At 29.5% G+C, this 25,924-nt stretch overlaps 1 protein-coding gene and 1 long non-coding RNA gene across 7 annotated transcripts in view; one reads left to right on the forward strand and one right to left on the reverse strand.

The window, feature by feature from the left end:
* Positions 1-12,069, reverse strand: part of LOC127284513 (brain tumor protein-like) — a 79,873-nt gene extending 67,804 nt beyond the window's left edge. For 3 of the 5 annotated variants that reach the window (XM_051309986.1, XM_051309983.1, XM_051309985.1), the window contains exon 1: positions 10,916-12,069. The gene's annotated coding sequence lies outside the window, so the exon portion shown is untranslated. Of the gene's footprint in view, positions 1-10,459; positions 10,525-10,915 lie in introns of all 5 variants that reach the window. The other 2 variants (XM_051309987.1, XM_051309984.1) reach the window with 1 other exon arrangement.
* A 9,046-nt stretch (positions 12,070-21,115) lies between these two features.
* LOC127284522 (uncharacterized) lies at positions 21,116-23,423 on the forward strand. 2 transcript variants are annotated; one of them, XR_007843494.1, is made up of 3 exons: positions 21,116-21,542; positions 22,734-22,830; positions 23,194-23,423. It is a non-coding gene; the product is annotated as an uncharacterized LOC127284522 (long non-coding RNA). The 2 variants fall into 2 exon arrangements; XR_007843495.1 differs by lacking the exon at positions 22,734-22,830 and adding an exon at positions 22,928-23,024.
* The last annotated feature ends 2,501 nt before the right edge of the window (positions 23,424-25,924 follow it).

Genomic DNA, 25,924 nt, shown 5'->3' on the forward strand with positions numbered 1-25,924 from the left:
ATGTCATTAGCCTCGAGGAAGGTGTACGTGAGTCAATGACGCGTACCAGATTGCTCATGAATCTAAAGATCCAAGGGCATATGATACATGTTTTATTTTAAACGAAAGAGGTCAGTGCTAATATCTGCTCTGATGAAAATAAATTCTCGATTTAGAATTCTTTTTATCTTACAATGCTTCTTTTCCAAAACTTGTTTTAATAAAATATTAAAAAAAAAAAAAACACGTTGAAATTAGAAAAGTAAATTATCCAAGATCAAACAAAAATCCAAGCCTGACGCAAGAGGGAATTCGATTTCTTTAATCAGATTATCACCTGAACCTTCGTATTGCGAGCATTTTACAGAATTTGCGTAATTTCATTGCATATATAATATAATTGAGAACGAGGATAAACGACACTATTTCATAACCGATTTTCAAGTAGCGATAATGAGTTTTGTTTCTATACACATCGCGTTATCAAGTTCCATCAGTGAGGTTGATGCACTGGAAGCAACAACAATAGTTGAATGCGCCTATTATTACATAAATCTTTTCTGTTTACATTTTACATAATATGGCAATATAATAAAGACTCGTTACAATAAATTAGAATAAACGTAAATTCATTTACATTAAATCATCAGTGCGATAAAATTTTTTTTATAAATTAATGCTACAATAATTATACTATATCCTTTTGTAATATATGTCCATCAATTACATCTTATCGATGAGCTTTTCATATAATAATGTGATTCACATTCAATTTTAAAAACAGCAGTCAATTCTTTTATAGAATCAAAAATTAGCCATCAAAATTAAAAACAAGTACTGAAAAAATGGGGTACATGTCGAATTTTGTATTTATAAATAAGGTTTGAAAAAATCAATGAGATAGGCTAATTAATCTTGGATAATTAAAAAAGATTTCGAGTATTGAAGTTAATTGGCCTTCGCAATGAGTGTGCCGCAATAATTATTTCATAAGAAACCCGCGGATGTAAATTTCTAATAGTGGAAAATTGCATTCTCATGTCACGTGCGATAATCTCTTATCAATGCCAAGTGTATATATATATGTGTGTGTCCCTCATCAAAGCTTCAATCCTTTAATCCTCTCCCTCAGCCCTGAAAGAAACCCAAATGAGAAATGGGTTGATTTTAACGAGTTCAAACTTTGTTTAATATTGTTGTGCAAAAAATAAACAAAACGAAAATATAACTAAAGATTGTAAACTGTAACCTAAAGTTTAAATCTTGATTTTGGATTAGTGGAAAAGTGTCACCTAATTTCTAAAATTTTTGAAAGTATCGGTACACTCTAAATCTGAATCAGTGGAAACTTCACTGATTTCAAAACAGTGGCTCAGTTTTTATTAATTCACCAGTGGAATTTCATTGGGAATCAGTAAAAACCACTGATTTTCAGTGAAATTCCACTGGTGAATTAATAAAAATTGAGCCACTGATTTGAAATCAGTAATATTTTCATTGAGTTAGATTTAGAGTGCATTTTTCACAGTACGGATTGGGATGCTATACTTCTACAATACAAATTAGATATAATTTTTGCGCTATCAACGAATTATTTCATCGTCACAGAAGATAATCCATTCAAAGCCGAAATTAGTAATAATATTGATTTCATTGTATACTCATAGGAGTCTTTACAATTTCCATACAATACTATTCACTCTAAATCTGAATCAATGAAAATTTCACTGATTTTAAAACAGTGGCTCAGTTTTTATTAATTCACCAGTGGAATTTCATTGGGAATCAGTGGTTTTTACTGATTCCTAATGACATTCCACTGGTGAATTAATAAAAACTGAGCCACTGTTTTGAAATCAGGTAAAATTTTCACTGATTCAGATTTAGAGTGTTGAAACCTTACAAGGGTATCTCACAACTCTATTTTGCGGCTGTAGACCGTAAATCCGAAATTAGTATTTCTTAATTAGTGTCAATGACTAATTCTTTCAATAGAAATTGTCAAAAATATAAATTACACTGAAAAATCGTTGGTCGACAGTGTTGCTTACAGCATATAGAACTGTCACGTTAAATAAAAGCAAGTGGTTAACTGTCACTTTTGGGTGAATCTTTCGCCTTTCTGAGCGAACGAATCGACTTCGCGTGATGCGACTTTTTTGCCTAAAGATTTCAGTTGGGTGAAAGAGTCACCAAAATTGGCGGACATTTAGGACTTGAACTAAAATAGCGCCGCTCATCTATGAGTGTCTTAACTGTTCCGCCAAACCTTTTTCAGTTTACTATAAATTTGCAAAGCAAAAAACAGTGTAATCCAACTCAGTATCAAGAACTCAATTAACGAGAGAAGGATTTAATTATGAAACGACCTCTCTCTCTCTTGAAGTAACCTTGTTATGATTAAAGAGCACACACACAAGGAGTGCAGTGAGATGGAAAAGAAAAGAGGTGACTCAAGTGCAATGACTGTGACCGCCCATGTTCGATTTTCAATGCTTCTATTTATTCGTACTTTCTTAAAGACACGATCACGAGGTACACGACAATATACTCGAGCGGGTGGTGCGTTTGGTCGTTGCTTGTCAGAGCGGAAAACGACCACGCTTTGAATTCTCGACAGGCACACTGTTAAGTGATGAGAGAGAATAAGCAGCCACAGAGAAAGAGAAGAACAAGTGATTACAAGGATGGGAATTCGTTGAGCAAAGAGAGAGAGAGAATGATATGAAGTTCGTTGCTGCTGCTACTGCAAACGAGATGCACGAGGTAATAGCAGAATTGCTTTTCACGAATGACAAAAGAAGAATCACGTGCTCCAGACTCGAGCAACGATGCTTTTCTTGTCGCTTCCTCGCCTCTCGAAAAGCCACCCGGAATTCCAGTTAAAAAAAAAACCGCCGAGACACAACTATTCTTCTTAAACCACACAAAGAAGAATCCATTTTATTTGCGTCAATTAGAGACGTTTTCTTTTGAATGATCAAAGGATTTGTCAGAATATGAACCTATCATTTCTTTTCTAATAATTAATTTCATATATATATATCTTTGTAAATGATGAAACGGATTTATGTCTCATTTAAACCATTTAATGTACCGTATTCAAACAGAATAATATAGATGTTACTAAACGGACTGCAACATTTATAATTTAGATTAAAATGGATTGCTAAATCCATTGCACTTTATTTGCAATCTTTTTTGCTTTACTGATCGTATCATCAGTAACCGATTTGTACTATTTGCAATTTTAGGGTATAATCATATCTACAAATACCACTTTTGTATACACTCGAAAAAAAAGTAGAAAAAAATCTTTTTTGAAAATATCACTATTAAAAATGAGATTTAGTTGAAATGATCATTAAAAGTCGCTAAGCGAGAAAGATTAAACTAAACAGGAAGGAAAGATATATATAATATATAAATTGAAATAATGTTAGATTACGTATTTCCTTTTAGCGTTTTTGCAAGATCAAACAAGTTAAGATACCCATGCGGTCAGTGTGAATGCTCTTTTATTCACGTGATTGTGTAATAAATGAGTGAACGGATGTATAAGTGATTACATGTGTACAATTTCCCGTCTACCTTCACTGTATTCGTAACTTGTGACTACCAGTTGGCTTTACTTTCGCTAGTTAAGGAGCGTCTGCACGTTGGCGAACCCAAGAAATCTATAATTGCCTTTCTAAGAATAATTTTTCTATTCGCTAAATAATACGCAAAATTCTATCGTAAATTTTACTCTCACTGATTTTTTAAAGACAATTTCTTTGTAATATAAAAAAAAAATTCCTAAATAGTAAAAGAAGTGTATTGAGAATTTCAAGAATGTCTCATGAATGAAGCAAGTTGTTGCAGGCTTTGACCTGTTTATACTGGTAGCCTTATAAAGGCCTTTCTTTGAATAGAGAAAATCGTAACCAAAATTTCTCGAAACGCTTAAATTTAAACCCTTTTTTTTTGAGTCGTTCACTACCTGATATGTTTATACCTTTCTTAAGAAGGTTACCTGTCTCTCAGAATTTGCTTAGTCTCCGTTTCATATTGAAAAAGTAAAGATCTTTGACTAGATTTCAATGATGGAAACAGCGAATAAAAAAACAAGATATAAGAACTTAAAGCAACTTCAAAAAAAAAGATTGAAAGCCAACTTTTCTTGACATAAAAATTGTCCTACTCTTTATATCAACATAGTCGCGACTATCTTCTGAAAGAAAACATAATCCTCTAAATCCTCTCACAAAAGAATCATACAGTTCATTTCTTGAATTTTTCAACTCTCGAGTAAGAAAATATTTCTTTAATGAAACTTTATTGAACATTTAAATAATCATAAATACGATTTGAAAAGAATTTCAAGACAAAATAAAGAAGATTATAATTATAGAAACTGATTAATTTAAATGATTGTCATGATCGTTGAACATTCGAATCATCAATAAGAGAAAAACTGATTTTAATCCACCGGAAATTCGCTCCTAAACATGAATCACACAACATCATCATCATTCAAGCATCTCACGTAAAACAAATTTTTAAACAATAAGAAATGCTTCTTCTTTTTGAAAAAAAAAAGAAGAAAATATCACCGATGTATCTACCAAGTTAATGGAAACTTCGCCCTCTTATAAATAAATCCTCCTTGTTTTACGATCCGTTGAGATTAAAGCGACAGTTCAGGGCCATAAAAGCGGCAACTATACTGAAAAGTGAAAAGTTTCTATACAAATGTCTGTGTTCACCTTAAAAAAAAAAAACAACACTGGATACATTACCCAAAAATAAATCACAAGTATTGAAAACTAGAAATTGAAATATATAATTTAACTTTTCACTCTCTCAAACAAGAAAAATGTGTTAATAAATGTATGAGAACTATCTTTAGAAACGGGTTTCAAATAAAAGATTGGAGAAAAAAAAATCAAACAACTTCATGAATAATTCGAAATGGGTTGTTTAATTTTTCAACAAGTTACTTTTAGGGGCGAGATAATTGAGTCTATTTTCCCAGAATAAAATATGCGACAAGGGTAAAAAAAAATTCATTTTGCGTAATCATGTTACCCTATTTCGACAAGAAACACGATTATTGGAACAATTTCTAGTCCTATTTTATTTTCTATTTTTAAAATGAGTTTCTAAAATGTAAAAAAGATTGTCGTCGAGACGGTTAAAATAAATATATATATATTCGGATGCATTCGTCAGCGAGAGAATGAAGCAGGTCTGATATTTTTTTTTTTTTCGCGAAACCGCGACAGCGACTCTTTAAAAATTCTTGGCGAGCACAAATGTATATAAGAGATGGATTGTGGCTGCATTCCGGACAGCTCATCTCATCGCCAGCCAGCGTGATGACGATGATACTCTCTCCTTCTCTCTCTGAATCAATGCGACCGTTCACGTACATGCATTCATGCGTTACAATCTCCACGTTTCTAATCGACTCCGCGAATACGGCAATTCTCGTGTGACCTAAATTACAACACTCGCGAGAGTGTGACAATTCAATCCCGCTTATGTATTCCGATTCGCAAAATTATCAGACACATTTTTATTATACAAAAATTGAAATACCAATAATGGAAGGCTATAGAAAAAATGAAATAATTTACATGTTTTAATTTTAATGTAAAAGCTTTGTGTATTACAAATGATATTTAATTTGAATTGAAAAGATCTTTGTTGTATTATAAATTATTGGATTTTAGATAGTATCTACAATTTATAATTCTGATTGTACATGGTACGTAAATTTAGAACCATCTATAACTTTGATTATAGTCTAATAAATTTAATGCCATTTGTAGATTGTAAAATCAGTTCAGCATTATCTATAATCTATTTTTTAACTGGTACAATCTGTTTAATATTTGTAATTTAGAATTTAATTGGTACAATCTGTTTAGTAGCATCTATATTAATCTGGAATGTACGGATACAATTTGTTAGCATCTATAATACACGGAAGGAAATGATTTCAGAATAGATGTCATCTCTAACAATTACAAAAAAGACACATCAATTTTTAGGTCAAAAAAAAGCAACCGAATGACCCAATTAAAAATGAATTTTCCATTGTGAATTAAAAAAAAAAAGACATTTTATTTTCTTGAAGAATCCAATTTCCCTCCCACATATATTCTGAATGAGATTCACCTTGACGCGGATCATTAACCACCCGCGTTTATAATCGAGGAGACATTATTTTTCCTTCTGTTATTGTAAAAACAATTTCTTGTAATTACCAAACGCCTACACCCATAAGAAATTGCACATGATTCGTTCATCCAGCGGAAATGCGTATCTCTGGGGCGTTGGTTCATTTAACACTCAACATTAAAGCAATTTAATTTGTATTTTTCTAAGTCATTAGTTTTAAACTTTTTTTTTTTCATTGCATAAAATTATAATTTACTAAATCATTTTGATGATGCGCGTTTTAATTTTCAAATCCAAAAATACAGAAGAGAACTCAAAATAGCATGAGCCAAAAGTTTTGAACGTTCAAATGAACGAAATTTTTTTTGCAACTTCTTTAAGTACGAATTTTATTACAAAATATTGTTTTAAATATCTAAAAAGAAATTTAATTCACTGTTTTATTTTACATTGACATAATAATTTTTAGATTGAAAAAAATATTTCCTTCATTTGAACGTTCAGAACTTTTGGCTCATAATTGATATTAAAATTGTAACATATATAACTTTGATATTTCAAAGAGTTCCTTTGTGAATTTTTCAATATTCTACAAATTTCTATATAATCTTTTTAAATTCATTTCGCCTTGTGTTTATTTTCATTTACCAGTTCTTTCGAGCAAAAAACAAAAAAAAAACTCCCTCAACAATAACAAAATTCTCAATTAAAAAATAAACAACGGAAATTGAAACCTTGACGGTTTATTTTCTTCAATAAACAAAAATTTAATTTTGTTTATCAAACTCATTCACAATGAAGATCAAATAATTCGTTTAAAAAGGAAATAAAATATTTTCAAAACGATACTGTTACAAAAAAAATGAAACTTTTGCAAAAACAAAAATTGTGTTTGATAATTTTCCTTTAAAAAAAGAAAATCAATTTAAGGGAAAAAAAACGACAACACTTTCAAAGTAACATATAAATCTTGAGTGTAAGAAAAGTAGTATCTTGTTCCAGATTTTAGAGAGAGACAGACTTTAATGTGTTGGGGGATAAAGTGTAAGAAGATTAACGAAAGCCCAAGTGAAAGAAATTTTCCTCTTAAAAGCACCTTTTTCTCTCCACAAAGAAGAAACATTCCCAACAGAAGTAATACACACGTTTTTGAAAGCCATGTTTTTAAAGCAGAATCTAATTATTAATGAGATGAAATTTTAAGCTCAATTTCACCTGAATATACGAGAAGATTGTAAAAATGTGACATTTTGCAAAAATCCTTATATTTTTAATAATTTCAATTTCAATTTCAATTTCATTTATTAACGGGAATAATAATAATAAATTATAATAACGGGAATAATAAATTATTTTTTATAATTTCAATAATAATTATTTCTTATTGAAGTAGTTACTAAGTACTTAAAAAAAAATTCAGTGGTAATTACAAAAAAAAAGGAAAAACCCTTTTCTATTATTTTAAAACTATATATACCGTCAGATTAGGTCGTATAAAGACGAACCTTGCACTTAAATATATTTCCATATCTTAAGGCTGATCCATTTCCTGTGTCAACTTGTGGTTTTCCTCTCAAGATTATATCTGCTCTAGTGAAAGACGAAAACTATCGGGGAAAATTAATTCATTTGTCGCGAATATTGCGATTTTATGATAACAAAAAATGTCTGTATTTTATAAAGTCATTCATCTTTTCTTTTTTTTCTTTTATTAAACATACACCTTGATTTTTTTTAAAATATTATTATCCACAATAATCCCTGATATCAATCAATCGTAAAACGAATTATTTTATTGCAAGATAAAGTTTGAAATTGTACTTGAGAAAGTGAAACTATGTTTAAAAACGTTATTTTAGTTTTAAATCTTTAAAAAAAAGTTTCCTTTCCCATAATCTTGATTTTTATTCAAGGAAAGTATTGTCTTAAAAAACTGAGCGAGAAAGAGAGAAATTTCTACTTTGTGATTTCAATTTGAAATCTTATGAAAAATATTTTGCTTCAAAAAAAAAACTGCCATAATAAAAGATATTAACATTTTTTAAATGATAATATTTCAATGTAATACATGAAAATTGGCATAGACAAGTTTTTAATAGAAAAATAGTATTTCAAGATGACGTGAAATATTTTTATTTTTTTCCAAACAAGGTATGGAAAACTTTCATTTTCAGAATACTGAATGTCAAGAAATTGGAAGGTGACATTTCAATTTTCCATATTCGAGATGGAATAGAATATTCCAGAACTCATGAGTTGAAAATGGTCAAATATAAAAAAAAAAAAAAAATTTGAATAAAAATTTCTAAATTGAAAAAAAGTGAAAAAATTACAATTATAAAAAATGTGAAATAATTATAATTTAACGACTCAGTAATAATATTTAAAAAATCATTAACACCTGGAATAATGCATTAAATTATATATTTACATCAATAATTAAATATGAAAAATTAAATACAAGATGAGAAAAGGAAACTTTTTTCATTTTTAAGTCGATGCAACAAGATATCGTTTATTAAAGTACAAGGTCGTTTAAATGCAGAAAATATTCTCGTTTCCAAAGTCATCAGGAACTATTAACAAGTTCTATCAACATGAATATATGAACATAATCATTATTGAAAACTTAACATAAGTATATGAAAACGATACTGAATCTTTAACACTGCTACTTTATGTAACTAATACCACCATCAGAATATTTCTATCAAAAAAAAAAATTAAATTGATTCTAATTAATGAATAAGAAATTAGAATTATATTTTACACAAGATATTAAGTTGAAATTCTCGAGAGGAAAATGTTAACAAGCCCGATAAATTTTTATTAAAAATAGCAAAATTATATATATATCTTTATTCTAAAAATAAGAGATGAAAATAAATTTTTATGATCAAGATTCCATGGAACAAAAATAATATTCTTTAAATATCAAATTCACGTATAAGTATATTAATCAGAATTTTAGTTTTTTAAATATTATAAAAATTATTCGAAAAAAAATTTATCAGTTTCATTTATATTATTTTTACTATCACAAATATTTTTACCATTTTTTAAATAAATAAATTAATAAACAAGTACATAAAATAAATAAATACAAAAAAAAGAGAGAGAGAAAAAAATCAAAATAAACATTGAGAAAGGAAATTTTTCTCAATTGGAAATTTGTAGAAATGCACATAATATTGTCGAGGCGAAGATGCGTGAAACGAGACAAGAGTAAATTCTTTAATACAATTATAAGTCTACGACCAAAGTGTATAGAGACTCTATTTTTGTACATTCCGAGAAGCAATGCGATAGTGTCTACTTTTCAGAGGTCGTATGAATGGTTTGTGGCTCCTCTAATATTTGGGCAAATTTCCCACCATTTTATTCCCTCTCTAAAGAGGAAAGAAACGAGGAGAAGAAGAAGAAGAAGAAGAAGAAGAGAGGGGAAGGAGGGTACCACACACTTTTGGAGGGGTTTCAGTCGTTGAACTTGAATTCGTCCTCGCTGAATTTAACGAACTCGCACTAGCACCTGCGCAATATATAGCAACCTATGATCACAAATTTTTGCTCCAAAGAAACGACCTCGAAATTCACTTCATGTTCAGTCACACGTTTAAATAATATAATTTTATTTTATTGCTTTCAGCTCTCAAAAAAATTAATTCCACTAAACGCGTTTGTATAATTTTATAATTAAATCTATCATCTGCAATCATGAAAATAAATGAATTGACTATTATGGAAAAATACATAAAATGGAATTAGTAATAAACTTTCTTGATAATTAATTGGGAGATATATATATACAATTTCAGTCGACCTCTTAAGGTGAAATTACACCTGTGTGTGCGAGCTTATCTATGTTGATAATTTTCTACTCAGGAAACTAGAAATAATACCTAAAGATAAGAGGTCAAACGAAGAGATCAATTACACTATTCATTATTATTACAAATTAATTTTGTAACTTCAAATTGAGTATATAAACAATAAAGACAAAAATACGGAAATATCGATAAATTGTTTATATTTAATCGCATGCCAAGAAAGAATAAAGTAAACAATTTATATCTTAAATTACAACATAAGAAATTAAAACGAAAAAGTAAAAAAACAAAAAAAAAAAAAGATAATCAAGTAATTAATAATTCAATAAAAATTAAACACAGAAAATAATAAATTCGAATAATTTCTATTCAATTTATTTTCTATCGATTTCAAATATAAAAATAAATAAATATTAAAAGTCTAAACTTATTTTCCACCAAATAAAAATAGTCCGAAAAATTGAATTTCTAATATAACCTCTCACCTTTTCTAACAAAAAATTTATAAAATCCTGAAGCGTCGAAATTCTATTAATCCAAATCAGCACAACTGCAACAAGAACAATATTGTCTCTCATCAAGAATAAATAAGCCTAACAATTGCAAATATAACAATTAATTATTAATTTGTACGCCAATAATTATTTGCACAATTAATCATTAATTGCAATTATAACAATTGTAAAATAAATTTTGAAAACAAATAACTAATGTTTAAAAAAAACTTTAAAAAGAAAAATTATTTTCTAAAAATAAATTGAATAATAAAGAATAAAATAACCCATAAATAATTTGTCTGGAAAGTTCTAAATTAGATAGATGATGTAATACACCGGAAACTGAGAAATATTTTATCGATTTACTCATCGTATATATTAAAACTAAATGTCTACTTTTTATTTTTCTGGCATATATATAAAAAAAAAGTATGAAACACTCACCGAATATAAGAGTATAATCCGTGGTCCAAGAATAGGGGAGAGCACTGAATAATTAACAATAAATTTTCCCGTGAATTTTTACTCTTCTTTACTTCTCGTGGCACATATCAGACCGGAGATATAATTTCTCGGTCTGAATTCGAAAAAAGGAAGTAGCCAAAACACTTGTATTAAAGTTGAGTATAAATTAGAACTCGAAAATCCACTGGAAATGTACACACTAAAAACTTGCTGTCGTCGTTGAACCGAACACTATTACTACTATGTTGAAAAGAGAAAAATCAACGCGCGCGCCAAATTGAGGTTATGTTGCCGGCAGCGCCAGTTTTTATATATATATATGTAGTATACGCTTACAGTAAAATTTCCACAATTTTCACGAATTATCCCACTGATAAATAAATTCCCGTACACTTAATTCAGCACCGTTGTTAACACAAAGACGTCACAAATTGAATTCTTTTCAATTGGGAGAGACAAATTGACAAATGTCACATCCGAGACGCCACACACTGGTTTAACGCGCGAAACGGTTGGACCTGAACAAAGGAAACCGGCAGAGGCGACGCAACACGTTTGTCAAGAATTTCAAGTTAATCACTCTGTCAGGATCTTCTTCTTCTTCAATGATCTTGTTTTTTTTTTACAAATTTGCAATTGTAGCGTCTTCTTGATTGTTAACCGGCTTTGTCGCGAATATAAAACGCGCTAAAATAGAATTTATTGGTAAATTTAGGGTGCGTTCACGCGAAACGAAATAACTATCGCGACAAAACGAAGGACGAGGAAAAGGCTTGAAGGGGGTTCGTCGAATGGAAACCACGGCCTTCGCAAAAGAGACTTCCTTTGTTCAGAGCAGGCTGCTTTGTGAATCTCCAGACATTGTGTTCGTTATTTTTTCGTTACTTCTGTTTATTAGCGATAATTTTTATTTTTTTCTCCCGGGTCCGTTTTCTTCTTTCTGTTTCCCTTTTTTTCTTATTTTTCTCAAACTACACTTTCTCTCTTGATCTTCTATAATGACTTTTCTTTTTTCTTTCTTTCTTACTCCTTCATGTATACACACACACACTCGCTTTTTCCTTCAAAGCACTCTCGATACAAACAGTTGCTCGGTCTGTTGGTAACTGAGAGAGACTGCGGGTGCGGGTGAAGGCGCATTCACACGCATTTGGCGTCCCTTCTCATCGCCGGCGCGACACCATTGGTGGGGGTAACCTAACCTACCCCTCCATTGGAACAACCCCTCTCTATTCCCCCACTTATTCACCTTTTTACCAGCAACCCTGCGGCGTAAACTGTCGCGTCGGAAGGTTATTCAGGATATATCAACTGGACCCTCAAAAGTCTGAATTTCTTTTTAAACTCTCTGCTAACTCGAAATTTTGACAATATTTCTGAATTTGATCGGATAAAAAAAAAAAAAAAGAATTTACATAGAAAGATTTTCGAAAAAAATTCTTTTATTCAAATTTTTAAGACTCAATTTTTATTTTATAGCGTTATCAGTTTTTTTTAAAAAGAAATGATAGGGGGAAAATTATATTTTTATATGAAAAAAATTACAGTGGCGGATAATAAAGGGGCTTTCCTATTTAAAAGAAAAAAAAATTTTAATTTGGTTTAATTTTTATTTTTAAATTTTATTTATAACAATTTTTATTCTAATTGCTAATAATTTTTGATAAAAATAAAAATTAACATCAATTATAACAGTTTCATAATATTACGTCATGCATTTATAAATACGTTTTAGATTACCAAATTAAATTATATAAATAAAATATAATTATAATAATTTAAATAAATTAATCTTAATTTAATTTTGAATAAAAAAAAAATTTTGTAGATGTAAATTTTTTTATTTTTATTGTGAAAAAAAAACATTGAAAAATTATAAAATAATAATATTAAAATAAAAAATTATTGTTTTAACTAAAAAGTGGAAAATAGAAATTATTTTTTTTTTTTATGTTAATAGAATTATTAGCATTTGTGTCTCTATATAGTAATTGACATATTAATAAATTTATGCTTAAATAAATAATATAACAGTTTTGGTCAATTATCAATTATTAATTTATAATCTACAAACATGTCATTAATAATTAAATAATATATCAATGCACTGACAGATCTGTTTATTAGGTTATTTATCAATTATCAATTTAAATGTCATTCACACCACAAGATTACAAATCTTCATTTAAAATTTTAAATTTACATCTAAATTGTTAAGTTTTCGTTTAATAATAATTTATTAATTATATTCAAATATTAGTATTATTAATATTAGTATTATATTATTAAAAAAAATAATTATTAAAAAAATAATTATTAAAAAAAATAATTATTAAAAAATTATAACAAAAGGTTAATAATAATTTAATTATTGAGTGATTGATAATTTTTATCATTTAAAACTTTTATCGAGTGATAAATTCAATTTTTTATTAAAATATTTGTTATTAAATAATTTTTTTAAAAAAATTATAATTGTTTAAATTTTTTTTTTGTTTTACAAAAATTAAATTTATTAAATAGTGTTAGAAAAAATTTCAAAATTTTTCAAATAATAAAGTTTATATAACTTTCCGCTTAAATTGAACGATGATTTTGAATATATAATATTGTGTGAACTATAAAGGTTTCAGATGAGCGAACGATGTGACCAAATTAGACTTTGATGACAAGAGCTATATACGTTAATAAATTAATGAGTTTATATTTAACTCAATTTATCCGTGTTGCTAAGCTAAAAAAGATGAAAAAGACGAAACTTGCTCTCTTATTATTATGTTTTTTTTTTCATTTATACACTAATAATTATTATCAAACTAAAAATACATTTTTATTCTTTTTTTTTCTCAATATTTTTGTTTTTCAATTGTATATAAAAATATGATATAACATTATTATCAGTGATTTCAAATTTACTTTATAAATAACTGGTAAATATATTTTAGCAGTAAATTGCAATAATAACTTTTTCAAATGAAATAAATTGGAAATATATCAAGTTACGCGAAGTTTGTTTAACGTAATTATTTCTCGATATGAGCAATTTTCAAATTTTGTTGCGTAACGAAATTTTGGAATCGATAAATTGAATATTACCTATATATATATATGAGAGAAGAAATTTGCTTTTTTTAAACCGAAAAAATTTGGCTAGAAACTTGTGAGAATAATAATTAGAAAAAAAAACAAATTAGAGAAGAAATTTGCTTTTTTTAAACGAAAAATTTGGCTAGAAACTTGTGAGAATAATAATTAGAAAAAAAAGTGAATATTTTTGTATTTTATATTTTTGAAATAAAAATTAAAAATTAAACTCCAGATGGGGAAAATATTTTTGTTGGGAGGAAAAATGAATTTTTGAAAAATTTAAAACATAAATTTTGTGCGGTTAATATTTAAGGGACACCCAGTAACTCGTATAACTCATCCAAAGGAGAAACCACCAGGTATAAGGAACGTTGGCCCACGGGCAGTAGGGCCAGCTGCTTCTCTTCAAATGAAAAAGATATAAGTCAGCTGTTTTCTAACGTGGCACACGCCGGAATTATTGTTTGCCTATATATATATATATAAAAGAAGGAAACTATAAAAATATATATATATATAATAAGGAAAAAAAGAAAATCGCACCCACACGTATGAAAAATATATATATAAGTATATGTAACAATTTTTCTAGACAAAGTTTATTTGTACGAGTAAAGTGTCTCTTCTATCCTTTTCAGACACCATTCGCGAGACACAGGAAAGCTATTGTGTACCAAAGCCAGCTATATAACCGTTATTTTATTTTTTTTATTCCGCCACGAGAACCGCAGAAATTACATATTGACAGTTGTGCGGCAAAGACAAAAGAGCAGTCTTTCCCATCCTTAGTTCCGGTTTTTTCAAGTTTTCATTTCTCGCTCATTTGCTTCTCTATTTTATATATAATTTTTTTTTTTTTTTTTGCCACGTTTATCCTTATTATTTCCGCTGAAATGATTATTTATCCTAATTTAGAAAAATGCCCATTAATTTTATTTTGCAAATAAAAGTCAGTTCAACAAAAAAAAAAATACAAGAAGGAGATTAAAAACAATTTCTCTAGTAATATTTCTTTGTTCAAAAAAGGGTATTACTTTAATAAAAAAAAATTTATTTGATGCAAATAAATATTTAGTAGTTTGATTCAAATATGTAAATAGCAGTTTGATTCAAATAAATATTTGTTTGATTCAAATAAATAGTAGTTTGATTCAAATATGTAAATAGCAGTTTGATTCAAATAAATAGTAGTTTGATTCAAATAAATATTTGTTTGATTCAAATAAATAGTAGTTTGATTCAAATAAATATTTGTTTGATTCAAATAAATATTTGTTTGATTCAAATAAATATTTGATTGATTCAAATAAATATTTGATTGATTCAAATAAATATTTGATTGATTCAAATAAATATTTGATTGATTCAAATAAATATTTGTTTGATTCAAATAAATATATTGTAAATAAACATTTTTGATTTATTTGAATAAACTATTGGAACGAGAAAAATATTTTTTGATTTAGCTAAATATATGGCTGATTTAACCAAAGATTTGGTTGTTTTAAACAAATTGTTTCTGAGTGTTAAAAAAAATTCCAAGAAAATGAAAACTATATAAATAATTAGTTGTGGGTGTACATATTTCTTTGAATTTAAATTTAGATATACCGTGAATGAAAAATGATTTTGAAAAAATGAAAAATCGGTGCAAATTATATATATTTGGGAATAAAGAGAGAAACGCCATATGAAACATGATATTGAGAGTCACTGGCCATTGTATCCGCTTGCCCGGAACGGAACCGGCCATGGAAAATGTGCCAGGTACGTTGGCAGCGATCAACTGAGACATGAGCAGGTGCCCATTGGTTATTATCCGCACAGTCAAAACACCCTTTCACGTGAATTTTAAATTTAGAAATATTTAACAAATTTTTGCTATTTTTTTTTTTTTTTTTTTTTTTTTGAATTGAAAATTTATAATTTTAGTATTATTTGCATTATTATAATTTATTACGACATCAATTTGTAACTAAATATGTAGAGTAAATAATATTGTATTGTAAATTAAAGAAAAAATTCTCAAGAGGCGGGAATCGAACGCAAGACCCTAGCACTCGCAAGTCGATTACAAAACCACAGAGCTACGTTACATTTTGACTGAAAAACATAAAGTGTTCATTTTACAATAATAGTTTGGTATTTGTTAATTTTTTTTTTGTTTTTACTACTGCGGTGATTTAGCTCTAATTTTTTCCAATATATACATATAGATAAAGCGCAATTGATTCGTAAAAAAAAACTTAGATTTATCCCACAGCGGTCTATTGCTGAAAGGGGGAAAAAAAAGAAATTATTAAAAAAAAAAAAGGAAAAGAATCTGAGAAGATGCGCTTCGTTTAAAATGCGATTACTTAAGCCACTTAGATTGAAGAGAAGAGGCAAGACTATCGAGCCATATACTTTTCTTTCGAGAGATTCGACAGTCCTCGATGTTCTACTAAAATGCACTTCCACTCGAGTTTCTCTCAATAAGACTAAAAATTCCATCCTTTTTTTTTTTTTTTTATTTTCTTTATTATATTTATTTCTACAATCCCCTTTTTCTCTTTGGTATATATATATATATATATATATATATATATATATTCTTCGCGACTAGGTGAATTGTAAAGAGGGCTCTAACCTCAAAGTACAGAATATTACATTTTTTAATTTATTCGATTTGACATAATAAACTTGGCGTCATTTTTGTTACAACTCATTTTGAGTCAAAGATGCCAAACGCAATATTGCGCTTGCGCTACTACAAACTCTAATTGGTGGAAAAAAGCGCGCAATTTAAAATGCTTTAATATAAGAAAATGGTAAAAAAAATAATTTTCAAAGAACCTAATAAATTTGTTTTTATGTTAGAATTTAATTTTTTTTTTATATTTATAAAAATTATAATAAAATAATTATAAAAATTATAATAAAATAATTATAAAAATTATAATAAAATAATTATAATAATTATAATAATAATAATTAAAAGAATCATAAAAATTATTTTTAGAATAATTTTCAGTAGGAATAATTTTGTTAACTGAAAATATAAAAATTTTCTTATTTATGTAATATTTTTTATTTTTTTGAAATAAAATATGTATATATATATATATTTTTAATAGCTTTGTTGGATATATTAACTTAAGTTTCTCGATCATAATAAAATTCTCTTTAAAAGAAGATTTTCATTTAAGAAACTCTGGAAGTTGAGGGAAAACGAAGGAAAATGCATTGGCATTAAGTGAAGGATGAAGAATGGTTAAGATCCGTAATAGGAGAAGCATCGATCCAAATGTAAAAATAAGAATAAAATGCTTGAGGAAAAAAAAGTCTGATATGAAATGGAACAAAAAACATGCATATAAAAAGTTTTATTACATATTTTGCCATGTATATATATATATATATATTTTTTTTTTCCATATACATGTTTACTATTATAATATTAAATATACTACTAAAGAATTCTGTTTTAAATATAAAAATATATAAATAAAAAATATACATAAATAATTTAATAAATATTTATTATTTATTAGGTATTATTATTAGAAGAAGATAATTTAGAATGTTTTGCATTATTATTATTTTTATTAAAAAAAGTCACGAAAGTTTTAATCAAATAATAAATTTGGAAAATTCCCAACAAAAATTAAAATTATATTCTATACTTAATTTCAAGATGTAGACAAAATATTTACTATTATGATATTATTAAATCAAAATTATATTTTATTTTAATATATTTTATATATATATATATAGATTACTTGGACCATGAGATGGGGGAATTTTTTGTGAAAATTGAATGCATTTAATCTTACTCAGATCCAATTATAAAAAATAATTGGTTATTAAATAAGATGTTATAAATACATGATATATAAACAAATTGATGTGAAAAAAAATTTCCTCTTATTTTTTTTCTCAAATATTTATCTTTTTCGAAAATACATATTGGATTTTCCTGTATATATATATATATATATATTACACACGCGAAATACACGAAATAGCATTTCATCGATTTGTCGGGAGGCTGTATATATATACAGGATTCACTCATACTCTACAAATAGTAATCATGTTTCCCAAGTGATAAACTCTTGGGGAAAAAAATGGAGAGAATTTTCATTTTTCGAGCTTTGCAAACTCTCGAAAGCCCCCTGGTCCAATAATAATTTATGCAAGCGCTTTTTCATTGCGAATGGACCGAAAAACGACGAGTCCACCTGGATAATTATACACTGAGAGAGATAGAAAAAGAGAGAGGGAGAGAGAGAAGTTTGCATGCTTGTTAGATGAAAAACCTCTTTGAAAATAAGACGCGGGGTAATATAAAGTTGACCTCGCTTCTTAAATCCTTTTATCCAAAAATTTCAAAGTATATTTTGCCTTTCTTCAAACAAACCTCTTTTCATGTTTTCTTATTATTTTATTTCCCACTCGTCTTAATCTTTTTTTTTTTTTTTTTTTTTAATCTCTCGTTAGCCGTTCGCTTATGGAAAACAATTTGAACCGGAAAAAAAATTAAATTCAATATAGAAATTAGGCTGCTTCTACAATATAGGTCTTTAAAAATCAGAAGATGATTCTATTTAGCTATTGTGGAACTAGCCTAAAGGCGGTTCAAAGCCTTGACATAACCTCAAATTTTAAAAACTCAAACATTGGTTTTATCTCCAAAATATTATTGTTTTACTACACGGAGAAAAAAAGTTAGCCATATTATCTAAAATTTAGCTATTTTAGCTAACCCTATTTGTTATTATATGGACAGCAATTTTCGTTAGCTAATACCAGCTAAAAATTAGCTACTATAGCTAAAATAGTTTGCTGTAACAGCTAAATATTAGCTACTGTAGCTAAAAATTAGCTATCCATATAATAGCAAACTCATTTTTCTCCGTGTATAAATTTTGAAAGATCCTAAAAAGAAAAATTACTTTGGCCTCTATCTAAACTTTTTCTAAAAAAATAATTTTTAGTTTATTATAATTCTTAAACTATTTTAAGAAAATCGTGCGTAATCACGAAACTTGTGATGTTATTTATTAAATGAGATTATTCACGTGAAATAATTTAATAATAATAATAATAATAATAAAAATAATAATAATGTGTCTATAAAAATGCGTGATTCTTAAAAAAGATATACAATTATATTTTTTTAAATACAAAAATCAGGGTCGTTCATTATACATGAATTCTAAATTAGAAAAGGGTTAATTAAATAACATCTGGATACACACGCAAATCTTGAAAAAAAAAAATAGAAAAAATAAAACATTCGTACAATTATTAAAAAAAAATCAACGATTTAATGAAAAAGTGGGTCACAGAGAGGTCCTTTGTCGTAATGAATATTCAGTCAACTTTCACCTATATACATGTGTACATATATATATATGTATACACACACATTTCACTTATATATTTCTGCCCTTATTTTATTACGATACTTTTTTTTCGTTATTATTATTATTATTTTAGTATAATCAATTAAATTATCATTGAATTGACAATATTCACATATTTTTTATATATTTGGAAAAAAAATAACGTTTAATATATATATATTTTTTTTTATTGCGTTCGAATTTTTATTCTCTATTGAGAAATTTGAAACTGCAGAATTTCATTTTTAGATTCTTCAAAAAAAAATCTATTTCAGTAAAATTTATACTGTGTTTTTTATAGGGGGAAAAATATTTCTGCAACAACTAAATAAAATAAACATAAAAAAAATTGTGATAAATTATAATTTATCATTTTTATTTGGGAAAAATAATGAATAGGAATTATATAGATAAAAATTAAATTAATGTTACATGCACAGAAAATTAAAAGGCATTAAAATAAGCTGCAACGCTTCTTATTTTAATCCAATTTTGCTTATTTTAATACCAAAATGGATTAAAATAAGCAAAATTGGATTAAAATAAAATGCGTTGCAGCTTATTTTAATGCCTTTTAATTTTCTGTGTGGGAAAAAAAATTTACCTGAAACAGCGAAACGTTTCGCAAAAGTTTTACTTGTTTCAGTTAAATCTTTTGCTATTCTAGTGAAACTTTTCGCTGTTTCAAGTCAACTTTTTTTTTCCGTGCCACAAAAAAAATAATGAGACAAATAATCGTTGTTACAACCGTACCCGGTCTTTCCAATTATTTAATTTAGTAAAATAATTTTTTTTTTTTACTATAAAGTTTTAGTAAAAAACACGGAAAAAATTTTTTTATCTGGAACAGCTATATGTTTCTCTAGAATAGCGAAAACTTCGTTTTAGTAAAATATATATGATCTCTAAATCTAAATTATAGTAAAAATGTTTACTATAATTTAAATTAGTAATTCACTTTTTGCTTTAGAATTAGTTGAATTTTACTAATTGTTAAGTAAAAGTTACTAATAATTAGTAAAATTTGGCTAATTGTTAAGTAAAAGTTACTAATAATTAGTAAAATTTGACTAATTCAGAAGCAAAAAGTGAGTCACTATTTTAAATTAGTAAACATTTTGATACTAATTCAGATTTAGAGAGAATGGAGGGAAGAAATTACCTATTATATAATAATATATTATATAATTAGTGGTATAATTATAATAAATAAATTATTAAATATTATATAAAATTTGTGAGTTAAAAATAATAATGATATAAATTATTTGCCTTGTCGTTGTGAAAAGTTACCACCTGTCTTTCTGGAGAACCTTGTTTTCACTGCCCAGGTGCGAATTGTCGGTCGGCCCATGGTCGGGCCGACCATGTGCATGGTCGGCCCACCTCGGGCAGCCAGAGGTCGGGCCAACTAGCGAATTGATAACGTCGGCCGACCTATGGTCGACTAAGTTGGACCGACTATGGGTACCATAGTCGGGCCGACCAAGGCTGCCCTAGTTGGGCCGACCATCCTTGCCGACGGTCGGCAGCCATAGTCGGGCCGACCATGGCAGCCATAGTTGGGCCAACCTTGGCTGCCGACCATCCAACTTGACGGTCGGCAGCCATAGTCGGCCCGACTAAGGCAGCCGAGGTCGGCCCAACTATGGCTGCCGACCATCCAACTTGACGGTCGGCAGCCATAGTCGGGCCATGGTTGGGCCAACCTTGGCAGCTAAAATTTTGCCGACCATAAACATTAAAATATAAAAATTTGTTATACAAATAACATATATTAGTAATCATTTTAAATTCATTATACATTTATTTTATATACTTAAACACTAAACGCAATCGTAAACATACATATATACAAATTAAAATTTTTAACGCTCGCAGGGATCGAACTCGCAACCTAACGCACCGCAGTCTAATACGCTAACCACTACACTACGCAATGACATATGAGTCACGGAGAAAAATAAATGTTATAAGCTACAGCTTGAAAAAAATTAAAGTTAGTAATTCAAAATAATAAATTAATCACATATAACCTTTTTTCTTTTTAAATTAATCAATTACAAGTAAATTAACAAAAACATTTTACATTTGTCAATGGTAGGAGAGAAATTTACTTTATGATGGTCGGCCCAACTATGGGCCTTGGACGGGCCGACTGTCTCTTCAGAAAATTGAAATAAAAATAAAATGTTAATTATAATAATGAAAAAAAAATTAATCTAAAAATAAAACAATTTAGATAAGAAAATTATTTATATAAAACTTTTAATTTCAAAATAAATAAAAATTATGTAACAATTAAATAAATTTTTATTTTAGATACTTTGAGCTTTTACTAATTGATAGTTTCCCAGGTGCGAATTTCGGTCGGCCGCCAGAGTTGGGCCGACCATGGTAAATATTTGCACCCAAAGTTGGGCCGACTATGGCTGCCGACGTCGGCAGTCACAGTTGGGCCGACCATTGCAGCCATAGTTGGGCCGACTATGGGGGATTATGGTCGGCACAACCTTGGCAGCCATAGTTGGGCCAACCTTGGCTGCCATAGTTGGGCCGACCAGGGGGGGTAATGGTCGGTCCAACTATGGCAGCCACAGTTGGGCCAACCATGGCTGCCATAGTTGGGCCGACCATGGGGGTAATGGTCGGCACAACCTTGGCAGCCATGGTTGGCCCAACTGTGGCTGCCATAGTTGGGCCGACCATTCTTCCCCATAGTCGGTCCAACTATGGCAGCCACAGTTGGGCCGACTAAGGGGAAAATGGTTGGCACAACCTTGGCAGCCATAGTTGGGCCAACCTTGGCTGCCATAGTTGGGCCGACCATGGGGGACAATGGTCGGTACGACCTTGGCAGCCAAGGTCGGTCCAACCTTGGCTGCCATAGTTGGGCCGACCATTCTTCCCCATAGTCGGCCAAACTATGGCAGCCACAGTTGGGCCGACTAGGGGGAGAATGGTCGGCATGACTTTGAAAACCGCAGTTGGGCCGACTACGGGGAATGTAGTCAGCATGACTGGCAGCCGAGTATATCGATGGTCGGTATATCAAGGATTACAGAATTATTTTTCTCAAAAGAAACACGATTGTTGTCGTGTTGTGCTAAACAACAATAAATTTTCTTGCGAGATATTATTTGCTTACAAGTGGAATGTCAAAAGTTAAGTTCGATTGATTTATAAAATGATTAAAGCGAAATCGAATTATATAATTCGATTTCGCACAACCTTGGCAGCCATAGTTGGGCCAACCTTGGCTGCCATAGTTGGGCCGACCATGGGGGACAATGGTCGGTACGACCTTGGCAGCCAAGGTTGGCCCAACTATGGCTGCCAAGGTTGTGCCAACCATTTTCCCCTTAGTCGGCCCAACTGTGGCTGCCATAGTTGGACCGACTATGGGGAAGAATGGTCGGCCCAACTATGGCAGCCACAGTTGGGCCAACCATGGCTGCCAAGGTCGTACCGACCATTGTCCCCCATGGTCGGCCCAACTATGGCAGCCAAGGTTGGCCCAACTATGGCTGCCAAGGTTGTGCCAACCATTTTCCCCTTAGTCGGCCCAACTGTGGCTGCCATAGTTGGACCGACTATGGGGAAGAATGGTCGGCCCAACTATGGCAGCCACAGTTGGGCCAACCATGGCTGCCAAGGTTGTGCCGACCATTACCCCCATGGTCGGCCCAACTATGGCAGCCATGGTTGGCCCAACTGTGGCTGCCATAGTTGGACCGACCATTACCCCCCCTGGTCGGCCCAACTATGGCAGCCAAGGTTGGCCCAACTATGGCTGCCAAGGTTGTGCCGACCATAATCCCCCATAGTCGGCCCAACTATGGCTGCAATGGTCGGCCCAACTGTGACTGCCGACGTCGGCAGCCATAGTCGGCCCAACTTTGGGTGCAAATATTTACCATGGTCGGCCCAACTCTGGCTGCCGACCGGTCGGCAGCCAGAGTTGGGCCGACCATGGGCCGACGAACCAACTCTGGCGGCCGACCGAAATTCGCACCTGGGTGTCTGCGGTTATTATTCCAACTTTGGCGTATAACGTTCAAGAAACTTCGTGATTATAAATTATAACTTGTAATTAACACCTCAATAATTAAGATGCCAGACGACCCTATTACTTTATTAAATTTATCAATTTTATAATGAAATTAATAAAATACAATCAACAAATAATAATTATTATTTGTTAATTATAATTAATATACAAGATGCCTATTGTTTTATAATTCAGAAAAAGAAGTTAATTTGACCTAATCAAAAATTAACCTATTTTAAAAAATAATATAAAAATAATAAAAAAATATAAAATATAAAATAATATAAAAAAAGTTTAGATAATTCAAATAAAAATTTACTTCATAAATGCTTAAAATTCATTTAGAAATAAAATTTTTATTTAAAGGTTTTGAATACTTTTTTTTTTTTTTTTTGACATAACTTATTATTTAAAATTAATTTTCCTTCTCACGAGTTGCGAGAAAAAATGAAATTCAGCAAAGTTATTTGCAAGCTATTCGCAAATGGAATATATCTTTTTCGATGAATGAAATCTAAGCGTTTAGTTATCACAAGGTGCGGTTATCGTTCATCGGCTCAATTTCTCTTTGAATTTTTTTTTTTCCTTTTTATTTATTTTTTATTCAGAAGGAAAGAGAGAGAGAAAGAGAGAGAGAGAGAGAGATTAAACGAATCGGCGACATGGAAATTATTACACGACGATGTTGACCTCGACGTGAACTGACGTCAGGCCAGGTCTCGTATCGCGTCCTCGATAATTCGTAAGGTTCTATCTGCGCTGTCGCTCTGGTATTCTATTTCTATTATAACATTCCCGTTAGATTATAAGGAGGATCACGTATATTTAAAAGAATTTTAATGTCCTCTTCTCAGGATCAATTCAATATATATAAGAAAATGGAATTTACAATGCGAAATTCAATATAATGCCGTATATATACTAAAGAGAAAGAGAGAGAGAAATAGTTGTTTAATGCAAACAATTATTTTCTAATTTATTAAAAACAAAATTTTTTCATAATTAATCCAAAAATTGTGGTCTGAAAGTTAATTTAAATCGTATTTTTTAATTTCTTCCCACAGTGGGACAATGGCTGCGTGTGAATGTGCGTGGATTGCGCTTCCTAAAGTCTAGGGTTCGATTCCCCATGGAGGCAAAAAAAAAAAATTAATTCTTCCCTCTCAAGTATTTTATGTATAGTAAATATGTTTATTAAAAATAAAAATCAGTTTAAACTGAATTTTAAATTTAAAACGTTAACGATTTTAAACGGTTGCTATGGTAACGGTTATCATGGTAACGGTTGCTATGGTAACTGTTACCATGGTAACTTTAGGAGTATACGAAACTATAATGGTTTCGTCCCTGAACCACGAATATTCTAAAAATGATAAAATACAAAAATAATTGTTATAGTTTTTGAATGAAGAATAAAATACTATCACTGAGAAAAATGTTTAGTCAGAGCAACCAAAATTTGGTTGGGCCAACAAAAAAATTTTGTTGGTATTTAAGTAACCAAACTATTTGTTTGAGTCAACCAAAAAATTTGGTTGGTATTTAAGCAACCAAAGTATTTGTTTGCGTCAACCAAAAAATTTGGTTGAGTATTTTTTCTTGGTATAACAAAAATGTTTGGTTAGCTCAACCAAATTTTTTTTTGTTAGGTCAACAAAAATGTTTGGTTGATCAAACAAAGAGTTTTTTTTTTAATTAAAAATTTTATTCTACCTTATCTCTTTTCTTTTTATCTTTTTTATTTATTTCATCATTTATTTATTATTAATTTAACATTGAATTTATATTTATCCAATTGAAATATTTGTGCACTTTGAAAAATCTCATCTCCGCCTGGGATCGAACCTCTGTTTTAAAACTGAAGATCGAGAGCTCTGACCACTGGACTACCCATCCTTGTGAGAGATTTTAACTAATTGTTCTCTTAAGCTATGAGCTGAGAGCGAATCAAATTGTTTGGTTGTCGCAACCAAATTTTGGTTAGAACAACAAACGATTATTTGGTTTTTTAGACCAAACTATTTAGTTGTGTTAACCAAATTATTTTGTTGGAACCACATTTTGGTTGGAATCTAAAAACGTTCAACCAAATAATTTTGTTGGCCGATTGTTGGCCTAACCAAATGTTTGGTTGAGATAATTCTACGAATTTGTTTCAGCCAACGAAAATTTGGTTACAAGAACAAAAATTGCGCCTATCCAAATAATTTTGTTGCAAACACTAAATTTTTTTTCATATTTGAAAAAAGAAAATATTTTCTCATTCTATAATAATTTTAATGAAAAATTATTTAGCACAAAACAATATTCGAGGAAATTATTTTGTAACACTATATATATGATAAAATGCCAAAAAAAAAGAAACGCTTACATAAAATTATACAAAAGGAAGACGAACTGCGAATAAATTTGATTCGCAAAGAATATTTATCGAAGAGAGATAAAACTTGTCGATTT

Source organism: Leptopilina boulardi, unplaced genomic scaffold (assembly GCF_019393585.1).
Source record: "Leptopilina boulardi isolate dan_hultmark-lab unplaced genomic scaffold, ZJU_Lbou_2.1 LbouV2_325, whole genome shotgun sequence".
Classification (NCBI taxonomy): Eukaryota; Metazoa; Arthropoda; class Insecta; order Hymenoptera; family Figitidae; genus Leptopilina; species Leptopilina boulardi.